Raw genomic sequence first — 12,742 nt, 5'->3', positions numbered from 1 at the left:
GATGAATGAATGATGCAACAGTACATCAATTTTCCTTACCATGAAGTCAATAATCTAATTAATCTAAGTATCTCAATTTTACACTCTTTTTGCATAGCAACAGTAGTAGTTGAACAGGCATAGTAGCAGGTCATCAGCTATTTCAACTTGTCTACCTCGTATCTCAAAAGTGTGTACAACTTTGTGCTGTTCATCAACTTCAGGTACTATGACATCTTCCAACCATTATGAATAGTAACCAACTTACACCATAATTAGCAATTAAAAAGGGAAGTTTACAGTGAGAATGGAAATATTCAGGCTGTCCTTGTCAGGTCTAATAGGGGAGGGAATAACACAAGTTACATGTTTTTTATATGATAGTAGATAAAAAAAAACTAATACTTATCTACATCTCTCTCTTTGTCTACTTACTCTACCCAATCCATTCCTCTGTTTAAAGTCTAAACAAATCTATCTATCAATTACCAATATCATCCATCAATTTACCCACATCCATACATCTATTTATCATTCTTACTCCAGAGTCCTTTGGTTAGCAATATATGAATGGAGGCTGCCAAATAGCTTGACTACTTTATGTCATAGTAATAGAATAAGGTTTTATCATTATCACACATTCTTAATGAGATTTTCAGAAGCTGTATCATCATGGTACATGTACATGCAGAACAGAAGAACCATCTGTTGAGGCTACAGAATTCTAAGAAGTAACTAGAGAGAGAAAAGAGAGACAGAGGAGGAAAGAAAGAAAGAGACAGACAGACAGACAGACAGAGTATTGTAAAGAATAGGTGATATCATTACCTCTTGAACAGCAGCTAAACAATTCCCCCATATATCAGCTTTTTTCAGTATCATTACGGATAATTAACTAACAGGTAATAAGTCTTCTATTGAAAAGGAAGCTCGTGGGATTTTTCGAGGTCAACAAAGTACATTAGTCAATGGTAGCGACATGGTACATGCAGGACAATAGTCTGTCTCTTATGGTTCTTTATTTCACTGGACCGGATATGGAAGGTTAAAATCTCAGTGAGGGATTATACCACTGCTCACACACCTCACCCAAAGTAACTAAACTCTTTCTCCAACAGAGAACAAACCCTTAACGAGAACAAACATAGTGACATTTGTATTATGATCATATGATTCTCATATGACATTGATCAGATCCATGACTCTCATATGACTATCACCTGTTGTCTATCCTCTTGATCATCTTTAACCAAAAGCTGACATTGCATGATATACAATGATTGGATTTCTCTAAATTCATAATAATTATATAGATTAATGGGATAAATGGATGACCAGGCTAGATGGATGGCTGAATGAACAGATGTAGATGGACAAATGGATGGATGGCTAATATGAATGGATGGAGAGTGTTTGAATGAATGGGCCTAAACTGAGAGGGGAGAGAAACAGACCCTTTTAGTGCTAGAGTAGTTCAGGAATCAGGATATACATGGTATAAGAACCAGTCTAGCAGGAATGTCTAGTCCAAATTGAAATCAGAATATAGACTGTCCCAATTAATATCAAATCATACAAACGTCTCTGTAGTGGGGTGGATCTTCACTATCACCGGCTTTCTTATGTAGAATTAACAAAACTGGCCAGTTGTCTTCTTGCACAAAATACATTTAGGTTCAAATTCCAGACTTATATCTACTGAACCCTGGTCTGGAAATTGGACTCTGAAATGTGAGGCTGAGGTTGTTTGCAATGATAGTAGAGATTCAACTTAAAACATAATGAGTTAGTTTAGCATCTAAATAGCCATTTGTTTCCCCAAGAAGATTTTTAAGTTTTATACACTTGAAGATACAAAGACAAGTGTACATTGTACCATAATCCATATTGATAATGATGACTAAATAAAGTAAGGACAAAGTACATAGTAATTGATGGATGGATGGAGACAGCTGAATAAATGAATGAATGAACAGGTTCACAGACTTATGACACTGGGATGGATAAATTGATGAATGGATGCGAGGTATGTCTACAGATGAACCGATGGGCAAACAGATACAATTTCAAACAGTCTCTACTGTTGGTTCCATAATGAGTACATACACAAAAAACCAAACTATAAAATCTAATACCATTGACATCATTTGACACTGAACTGGACCATGTTTTAAGAACTACTGAAGACTATAATATCACATGTAATTATAATAATATACATGTACATGTACATATTATGTGATTGTCAATCCTGGCCTTGAATAAAGAAAATTTGTAACTGGTCCTGTTTTGTGGATACCACTCACGATTACCTGTGAATACAGTTGTAAAAAATCCCTCCCCCTGGGGTCTGAAATACTCATTTCTCCTGAGCCTCAGAGCCAAGGGTAAAGGACCAAAAATAATTTGAGTTATATAGATCACTTCTGTTCCAGTTTCAAGGGTTCTGGGAAACATTAAATTGACAAAGTTGCTGCTTTATATAATAATTACTCAAATTATCCTTTGTGCAATCCATAGTTGTGTCATCCTATAGAAGTTAACCATAGCAATGATTAATTGAAAGGATCCATAGCGCAATTATCATGATCATTAATTTTGTAATCAGTTAGTAATCACTTTGCAAGAATGAATTAAGTTGTTCTGTCATGGTAACTACACTGAATTGTATAAGAACTATCCCCTGAGCATTTTCTGAAAACACCAAATCTGATCAACAGACAGACTTCTTTACTGAAACAAACATCAGTCACAGATCATACATTTACCTGGTACCTTGAAAGTATTCTAAATCATTTCTGTATGCATGACTGAGAATTACATGATGTTATCTGAACTATTCTAAAATATATGATATAAGAAGATCAATCTACTTTTTATACACACCAATATATATAAAACATTATCTGAAATGATATATTGGAAAATCCTCAACAATGCTTCTCAATGTGAACTTGAACCAATAAACCAGTGGCTAATAAGTAAGGTGAAACAGTGTGATGGTGGGCCTATCGTCCTCTGGGAGAAGGGGTCTATCGTGCCTTGGAGAAGGTGGACTACTGTCGCTGGGAGAAAGGTCATATTGTGACTTGGAGGTGGCCTATCGTCGTTGGGGGAGAAGGGGGGTTATGTTCATGGGAGAATGTGGCCTATCGTCGCTGGGAAAAAGGGGCTAGTGTTGCTGGGAGAAGGGGCCTATCGTCTCTGGGCGAAGGGGCCTATAGTGGCTGTCGCGAAATGAAGCGTATGTTGGCTGGCAGGAAGGGGCCTATGTGCCTTGGAGAAGGTGGCCTATCGTCGCCAGAGAATGGATGCCTTATTGTGCCTGGGAAAAGGTGCCATCGTCGTCGCTGGAGAATGTGTCCTCTCTTTCGCTGGAGGAGGGGGGCCTATGTGCAGGTAGAAGGTGGCCTTTGTGCCTGGGAGAAGGTGGCCCTTCGTCGTGTGAGAAGGTGCACATTGGACCTGGATAGGTGCCATCGTCTATGGGAGGCTCATTGGGCAGGGTTAAGGCTGGCTATCGGCGTGGGAAGGAGCCTATCGTCTGGCGAATAAGGCGATTGTGCCTTAGTAAGCTTTCGTCCGAATAGAGGAGGCCTCGGAGAAGAGCCCTTGTCGTTAGCAGAAGGGCCTTTGTGCGTGAAAGGTTGCCTCGTGGCTGGTTTTTAGGTTTGGGGTTTTGTTTGGGCTTGGGTATGTTAGTTAGATAAGGGTTGAGGGTTTTAGGTTATTGGTTTGGTCAGGTTTTAGGGTTTAGGGTTTTTTGCCAGCCATGATATGTTCACTCCTTTATTAGACCAAGGGATACCCTTTTGAAAAATTTTTGAATGGTTATTCTTCGTTTCTCTAAGTTAAAATCTTCTCTTTTTTTCTCCTTTTTGGGGGGGATGGTGTAACAGAAACCACCAAAACCTAATTGAAAGGTTAATTGTGAAATAAAATATTTTTACCATAAGTCAAAATCAAATAATCTAATACCTCAAATTTACCTCTTTTTGCACCCTATAGTAGTTTTGAACAAAATAGAGGTTTAAAGTCCCACATTCGTTGTCTAGCTCCGGTTATTTGGACCCTTTAAAATGCCAATTTAAACGTTCTCCTTCTCTTGAGGTCTTTTAAACCATCTTATAATAAATACTTACTTATCACATATCCTTTGTCCAATCCCTATAAATCCATTCCTTTTTTTTTAATCAAGCCAATCCTCAATCTCCCACCTCCACATTTCCCTTCTTTCCGTCCTTTTTACAATATGAATAAGGCTACCTATTTGATTGCTTATGGGAACCACAGTAATAAAAAGGCATCAGAATTTAAAGGGTTTCTAACCCATCAAAGGCCATTGCCATAGCTCATTAAGGGAGATTTTAGTTTTTAAAAGATAATCTTAATAATTAACTCCACAATGTTCCCTGTAAATAAAAAAGCATGTCCCTTTACTTTGGTGTTAATTTCTGTCCATTTTAAACGCGTCGAATGACCATCCCAATTATTCATTATTATTGTACAGCTAAGAGAGATCACATGATTATCACATACATTGTGTAGATATCATGATTACCTATCAAGTTTTAACATAAACACATCCTTGTTATTTATTCAATGAACTTACTTCTCGGGGGGGGGGGGGGGGGTGAGTATGAAACCATTCCGTTTGATCGGGGGGTGGGGGGGGTGCAATAGAAGAGCTGCAAAATATACTTTCTCAGACCATCTCTTTCAATCCTGTAGACCGTTATCTTTAACACTTACAATGAGTCCTCCTCTTTTTTTAATCATTTAGTTGTGTGAATTTCTCACTCCTTTTAGTCTCCTAAATGATGTCTCCAAGGAAGGACATTATAAGTTTTTGGCCACCTGTGGTTAAATAAAGACATGTAAATCATATAACAAAATGGAGGGATATTGGTCCAACAATGTACATGTAAATTCAATGGTATATAATCATATATTGGAGGAGCCATTCATCTTAGCACCACGTTAGGATATTGGGAAAATGGGAAATTATATTTATAATTTTTTGCTTTAACTGGCTACGATCCATTAATACATACTTGTATATCAGTAGAACAGCTAACAATTGGTACCACATGTCACAGTTAAATGTACCATTCTTATTTGAGTAACAGCCATATTATCTACACTCCTGTAGTAAGAGATAATACGTTGTGTTAGATGTAACACATAGACAATGTATGCTACTTACCCTATACTTTAGGAACATAGAACCACAATTCCTCAAGGAGTAGTCAGAATAAAGCCTAAGATAGATTATTCTTCAATATGACTGTACAATCTGACAATCTGTCCATCCATCAATTGCACTTACCAGTCATCATTTTAGGGGGGGGAAATTGACTGATAGACATGGTTTGTTCCTAATATACATACAATAAACTCAATCTGTTAATTGAACAACTGAGTATATGTTGTCTTTAGTCAGATCTGATGTATTAGAATAAACCGAACAATCTGATTAAAACACATAATGTGATGAATGAGTAGGTGAATAGTGAATAGATAGCTAGATGTATGTATGGATCAATACAACTAGCTGTATTCTTTTCATACATTTACAGTGTATAGATAAGAATTCATGTTCTTATTCTTTTTTATAATGGACTTTCTCCATTACAACTTCACCTCTAATTTTCGGTTAGTCAAAGTAAAAGTTTACAAAAGGTACATGTAGACATAGTGGTTTATCTACAAACCACTTCCTGATGCATGATTATAGGTGGTGGAAAAACATGAGTAATAATTACAACCTGTCAGGACGTTGGTGGCGGAGGTAACATATCTAGTTAATTGCTCATGAAATCTCTTCCAGTGATCTTTTGTCTAAATAAGGAAGGACATAGTTTGTAATGACCTATTATTTTAACGACCTTAAGAAATAAATTGAAGTGAAGAAATATATTCCTTGAGATATATTGCTAGTAATGACAACATTACTGAATATACTTTGGATAAATACTTAGGATATTGTCTAATAATTAGAACATTAAAACTGGTAATACCACTACCATAACTTGTTTTGCAAGTTGAGCTCGCAGAGTTCAAGAAACGAGGCCTAGGGCTAAACTTTGAGATAACAGCTGAAAATTTAATAGTTCCTCTTCACTAGAAATTCCTTCTAAATAAATAAGATTATTGAATGTTGCCTAGTCAAGATTACCGAGTAGATTACTGAGTATATACTGATCACTGTTTTCTAGTGTATGTATTTATTCAAAATTGGAACTTGAGAAGATCACAGTTTATTAGATTATACAAGTGAGTGTTAGCATGCTTAACAGTGGTGGTAGTCATATAACATACTTGTTATAATGGTGAGCAAAAACAAACCGACAAATTTATTTCTCAAGGTCGTTAACTAATAGGTTATTACAAACTATCTACTTCCTTATTTAGACACAAACGATCAGGAAGAGACTCAGAACATAACCTAGATATGTTACTCTCCACCAACAGTCACTGACAGTGTAATTATTACTCATGTTTTCCACCACCACACCAATATGCATCAGTAAGTGGTTTGTAGATACAACACTATGTCTACATGTACCTTTTGTAAACTTATACTTTTGACTAACAGAAAATGTAGAGGTGAAGTTGTATGGAGAAAGTATTACCAGTTTTAATGTTCCTAATTATTAGACAATATCCTAAGTATTTTTATCCAAAAGTATATTCCAGTAATGATTTTCATTACTAGAATATACTCAAGGATCCATTTCTTCACTTCTCGTTTGTCCATTTATTCAACCACCATCCATACCTTCATATAACCACCCATCATTTGTCCTCTATCTGTTCATTCATCCATCCATCCATCCATTCATTTGGTTAAGCCAGCCACCTATCCATTTATCCAAAATCTATATAATTTATTTTATTTATTAATTAGGTAAATGAAGTACATATTATATTTAATACTAAATAATGATACCAGTTATTATTGTCTGCATGTACACGTACCATGTGCTGTTGCCCAAGAGGTAATGATATCACTTAATTCTTTAGAGTATATCTCTCTCACTATCTCTTTGTCTCTCTTTCTATCCCCCCCTCTCTCTCTCCCTCTCTCTAGATAGTCCTTGTACATACAGCATTGTTCGATGTGGTCACAATATTGTTCCAAACTTAATGTGAAGGGATCCCCCACTGTCCTAAAGGGAATAAAATTGAAGGTATTGAAATGGTACATCTGCTAAAGATACATGATTTTTAGTGAATGAAATGACTCTCCCTCTCACTCTTTGAGGTTAAAAATGATGATACCTGGTTAAAAACTCTTCCCCTGATATCTAAAAAAGCACATCCATTCAGACTCCAAAGGATGGACTCTTGTCATTAATCCCAGTCTTCATATTTTCTTAATACAAGAAGCTATGACACGCTACTAAGCATTTGAGTTCTCAAATACTTCTTCTGTCTATTTAAAGATTCATCCTGAATTATTGAAAGAGAAAGCAGGTCCTTCAACATAGAACAGAATAAAAAAGTTGATGCAAGTCAAAACAGGAGAATTTGTTGGCCCTCTACTTTCCTCGCCACGTAATTATCTTGTGGACATTTTGGGATCAGAAATCTCCTCAGACGGTCATCAACAACTCATCGGTCATGTTTGCACTTCAGTATTCAAAAAGTTGAGGTGGTAGCAATAGCCTCCATTCATATTGATAAACAGAAGAACTCTGAAGTAAGAATGGATGAATAGATGGACAGATGGGTAGATTGATGGATGGATGGATTAAGATTTTAAGCGAGAATGGATGGATACATGATTGGATAAAGAGAGAGATATAGAAAATACTTAGTGTTTTTATCTACTATCTATAGCAATGTTATCTCCTTTGTTAAACCTGACAAAAACAGCTTGAATATTTTCATCTACTGTAAATATTCTTTTAATGCTGTTTATAGAGTAAGTTGTTACTAGTCATGATGGTGGAACACTCTCGTAGTATCTAAGTCGATGAACAGTATAAGTTTTGTACATTTTGAGTTACACGAGTTTTTCAAAAATAACATATGAACTACTGGGTCAACCTTATCAACCCGCTACTATGCCTGTTCAACGCTACTGTTGCTATGCAAAAGATTGTAAAATTGAGGTAACTTAGATTATTTAATTATTGACTTCACTAGTAAAGTCAATTGATATACTGTTACATCATTCATTCATCCACTCAATTCAAAGAAGAAGGAAGAAAAGACAGATTTATAACTTAGAACAACCAGAAGTTGAACATCTCCAATGTCAATATTTTCTACAAACAAGAGTCATCATCTCTGTGGTACTAAAGGCAGTCTATCAACATATCATAGACTCATGTATTATTCTTCCATATATTAAAACAAGTTACTTTGCTACAATGACTAATGTGACAATCTTACTACCTCTGGGTTATAGTGCTATAGCTGAGGCAGTTAATTCAGCTGCTACTACCAATCATCTAGACTGTTATTGGTAAAGTACTGTCTGTACAAGTTAACAAGTGAAGGGACAGGGCTCCAATATATGCAGGTGAATTTTACATGTACATGTCCAATAATGTCATCAATTAAGTTGCCCAATGTACTTAGATGAATAAAGTTCCACCATACATAGTTACTAATACATTGTTTATACATGTACATAATATAAACATTACGCATACTAGTGATAATATTATAACTATGTGTTACTTGTATCATTATATTAGAAACTCACTGGTAATACTGCTGTGACTGCAATGACACTGGAAACTCTTAAAGATCTCAACCTGTTGTAGATAAGGCTCATGTTAGATGTCAACATTGGTATCTTCAAGGATCCATTAAACAAGAATTAGTGATAGATATAGTTAACCTAGTCAAAGATATTATGAAGTTATAAACATTAGCATATGTACTGATACATGTATAGTACATGTATAGGTTTTTGTACATTTTTGTACTTGTTACTAATGAAGGCCCCAAATAGCATGTGGTCCTTTAAAGACTATTTTTAGCCTGTATGGTATGTTATGGTCTCTATTTTTTTTTTTTTTTTGGTTAGTGATAGTGATTCTTTAAAACTAGTCACTTCTATTGTTAGTGAATAGTGTATAATTATGAATATTTAATAAATATTGTCTTATGGATCTATGAATTTATTATTTATTATATTATGTCCTTTCTCTTTGTACTTAAAGGTCAATTGAAGGATTATTCTAAGTCAGCTATTGGACAAGTTGTTATTACATTTGACAAAAGATCAATTAAGAAATTTGTAAGATTCTGGAATGTATTTTCCATACTGTGAGATATAATACATACATGTGTAACATCTGACACACACACAGTTCTGGCTATGTTTAACTGCTGTATGTGTCATTGATGAAGAACACATACTGATGCTATCTCCTCAGGACATGGCTAAGACAAGATCACAAACTTCAGATGAAGGTATGCTTGAGGAAGAGAGAACTATTTATAACATTGTTATTTTCGTCCTTTTATCCTCTATGTAATAATTATGATGATGGTGAAAATAAGGCTCTTATATTATATAATCATTGTAGTAACTTGTGGGAGAATGTGATTGTGTACTACATTATTACAAATGTACTGATAACAATGAATGACAAGTGAGAACTTAACTAACGTGAATGACAATGACCTCCATCTTTCTCCAAATGTTTAAAGAAAGCTGTGAAAGTGGATCTTCATGAAGGGTGTGGTCATATCAAACTCTATTGGACTATATCATTAGCTGACTCTTGTACTTTGAATGGAATGGTGTTATAATTTATAGGAGGTAAGGAAATACAATATAAATATTCACTGATAATCACCATAGCAACATATGTGTACATCCTAAATGCCCCATTTTGTTATAGAACTAATTGACATTAATTGATTGGTAATTATCATAGCAACAGTATCCATGACAACAGTGTCTATCTATATTACAGGTGGAGGTAAAGGTGCTTGTAGGTTTTGTGGTACTACCAGTAATACTGGTCTATTAGCTATTAGTAATGTTTTGTAGTGATCCCAAATATCAAGAAAGAGCTAAGTCTGTTTGTGATAAGTCAATGTTTGTAGTCATCTCCATTGTGGAATAAAAGAAGAGAAGGAGTGTCTCCTATGTCTTCATGGGTGTGGCCCTCAAGGTGACTCCACCCACCCTCCATTAAAAAGATACTGGTGATATGTATATGATAATGTTATACAGAAGAGGGACTGTCGTGTGCTCCAGCTATCCAGTTAGAGTGTGGTCTGTTTTTCATTATCAGTATTGCTCTCAGTAAGAAGTGACAGGAATATCTTTCAGTTTATGTTATGCTCCATTTGTGAGGTAAGAGTGTGTAGCAGCTGTCCATTTTAACTGTATACATTTGATCCATTAATCTGTCGTCCATCCATTCTATTATCTCTGGTAGTCCATTTTGTAATCATCAATCTATTTTTCACTATACAGGACAAAACTCATAGCTCATCTTCATCTCTCAGATGTGACCACAGCTCTGTTTGTAGTCTATAAATATCACTTTTCTTCCATCTAGTTCTATCAGAAACCACTTTAATATTCCATATATCAACCATCATCTATTCATTCATTCATCCATCTGTTTGTCTCTATCTACCTGTTTTTATCCATCCATTCAACATATAATGGTGGTAAAGTACATTGTGCTAGTGCTATTTTGCTGAGTTTGTTCTAACATTGGAGGTCAGGTAATATATTGTTATGTACTTCACGGGCTCATTCTCATTACTGTAAGAATGGAAATCAGTCTTCTTTTTAATGTTGTGTAATATGTCTAAAACATGGGACTGATTTCTTGGAGTGCAAATGTTGTTACTGTTGTTCTGTGTCCGTGTACTTCTGTTTTTGCTCCCATCCACTTTTTGTAACCCTCTTCACAATGATTTCCTTACTTTCTGACTTACTGTCACTATGTCTAGTAATCCTACAAGATGTGCTACAATCTACCAGTAGATAATCCTAGACTGTCTGACACACCTACAGTATAAGAACTGGTAAAATTACTTACGCCACTAGCAGAATGTTTGGTACTCAACTACCAAGTCTACCATGATGAAATGTGATAGAAAAGTTTTGAAAGCAGTAGATTTCTATGAAGGTGAGTATAATGGATAAGTTAAAGATGGTTATGAGTGTCTTCGTCTTTAATTATTTAGGTACAGACAATGAAGATGTAAAATTACAATTAGTTGATAGTGTAATGAAAAAAATGACAATCAAGCCAGATCTACTGTAAAATAAAAAAGCATTTTCAAATAATAATCAACAACCACTTCGTTTTAATAGAGAAATGAATATTTCAGGTCAGGGGGTGTGGTTTTCACTCTGTAAGTGTTCCTGAGACTGATCCATAAACTGGACCAATTACAAGTTCCTTTATTCAAGGTCAGTGACAATCACATAACATGTACATATATACTATATAATTACATGTCATATTATAGTCCTTATGTCCAGCTCAATGTCAACATGATGTCCATATACCATTATTAGATGTTACAGTTTTGCCTTTGGAGTGTGTACTCAGTAGAGGACCAACAATAGAGACTGTTGAAATTTTCTCATCATCATTCTTAGTCTCTAATTTACTACTAACTACTATAGCTCATTTAGTATCTATTGCTTCACTACAACTCAAGGTATTGTATCTATTTCCCCATCTGTGATCTGTCCTCTTATCCATTCATCCTTTAATCCATCCATTAATACCTTATGCTGGCTTTCTTTCAGTCATTATTGTAGCAGTAGACTTCCTGTTGTATCTTCAACTGTACAAGAACTTAAAATCTCCTTCAAATCGCTATTTAGATGCTAAACTAACTCATTATGCTTCAGTTGAAATTGATCATCCTTACAAACAAGTCTTAGCCTTACATTTCACACTCCAGTTTCCAGACCAGGTTCAGTAGATAAGTCTGGAATTTGATCCTAAATGTTCATATTATAGTTAATACTGAAACAGAATTTGAGAAGACAGACAATCCAATCATTATATCATCAATGTTAACTTATTGCTTAAGAATGATTCAAGAGATAGCAAACAGGTGATAGTCATATGAGAATCATGTGATCAGAATACATACGTCACTATTGTCTTTCTCTTCTTGGTGTTTGTCTCTGTTGGAGAAAGAGTTAGTTACTTTGGGTGCTATGTGTACTTGTGCAATTCTCTCTGAATATTTCAACCTTCCATATCCTGGTCAGTGAAATAAAGAGAGCTGTACATGATGTCAGTCATTATTGACTGCATGTACCATGTGCTACCATTGAGGTATTACTAATGTACTTTGATTGACCTCTCCTTTTCAATAGAAGAATTAATTACCTGTTAGTTATTATCTTAATGATATTGAAAAAGCTGATATGAGAATTGTTCTAGCTGCTGTTCAAGAGATAATGATATCACTTAATTCTTTACAATCTCTCTCTCTCTCTCTCTCTCTCTCTCTCCCTCCTCCTTTCCTCATGCACACAGTTTTGGCTATGTTTTGCTGCTTTGTGTGTCATTGATGAAGAACATACTGTTGCTATCTCCTCAGGACAAGGGGTAGGACAATATGGCATACCTCAGATGAAGGTATGCTTGAAGAAGAGAGAATTATTTATAACAGCATTATTCTTGTGCTGTTAGCTCTATGTAATAATTATGGATGATGGTGAAGATAAGGCTCTTATATTAAGTAATCATTGTGGTAACTTGTGTGGAGAATGTGATCATATACTACATTGTCACAAGCATAC

The sequence above is a fragment of the Gigantopelta aegis genome, unplaced genomic scaffold (genome assembly GCF_016097555.1).
Source record: "Gigantopelta aegis isolate Gae_Host unplaced genomic scaffold, Gae_host_genome ctg2625_pilon_pilon, whole genome shotgun sequence".
Lineage (NCBI taxonomy): Eukaryota > Metazoa > Mollusca > Gastropoda > Neomphalida > Peltospiridae > Gigantopelta > Gigantopelta aegis.
Note: the sequence above shows the minus strand (reverse complement) of the source record.